This window comes from Sinocyclocheilus anshuiensis, unplaced genomic scaffold, assembly GCF_001515605.1.
Source record: "Sinocyclocheilus anshuiensis isolate Anshui unplaced genomic scaffold, SAMN03320099.WGS_v1.1 scaffold1332, whole genome shotgun sequence".
NCBI lineage: Eukaryota > Metazoa > Chordata > Actinopteri > Cypriniformes > Cyprinidae > Sinocyclocheilus > Sinocyclocheilus anshuiensis.
Window position 1 is genome coordinate 126,833 of NW_015546082.1, and position 467 is coordinate 127,299.

Consider the following 467-nt stretch of genomic DNA (forward strand, 5'->3'; position numbering starts at 1 on the left):
GCACTCAATTCAGCATGTGTTTGTGTGAGCTGTCTGCGTCACTCATAGCACGTGCCTATATCATGCGCTATATCGAACATTTTCTTTATAGTTATCGATGGTGTACCGTCGATAAATATCGATACCGTTTTATCGCCCAGGTCTAGGAAACAGTCTTCCATAAAATGCGTCACACACGACGGGCTTGAGTGAGCGGAGGCCGGCGGCCTTGAGAACGGCGCGGGCGTGCGGCAACCACATGTGACGACCGTGGGCTTCAGCTTCGTCCACGGTGAAAGCCGATCCGGTGATCCACAGCGCGAAGTTGATGTATTTACTCCGCGACCAGCACGGATCAGCTCTAGGCATGACGAAGCGGATATAGTCTCTTTTGGAAGGCCAAACAAAGTAATTTCGCTTTCACAACTAAACACGCAGCATCTCCACAACATGGCGGCGGCGGCAACAACAATACTACATCGAGAATA

General features: G+C 50.7%; 1 protein-coding gene across 4 annotated transcripts in view; it reads left to right on the forward strand.

Moving 5' to 3' along the window:
- pimreg (PICALM interacting mitotic regulator) overlaps positions 1-467 on the forward strand; it is a 27,435-nt gene that overhangs the window by 15,711 nt on the left and 11,257 nt on the right. The window lies entirely within an intron of this gene.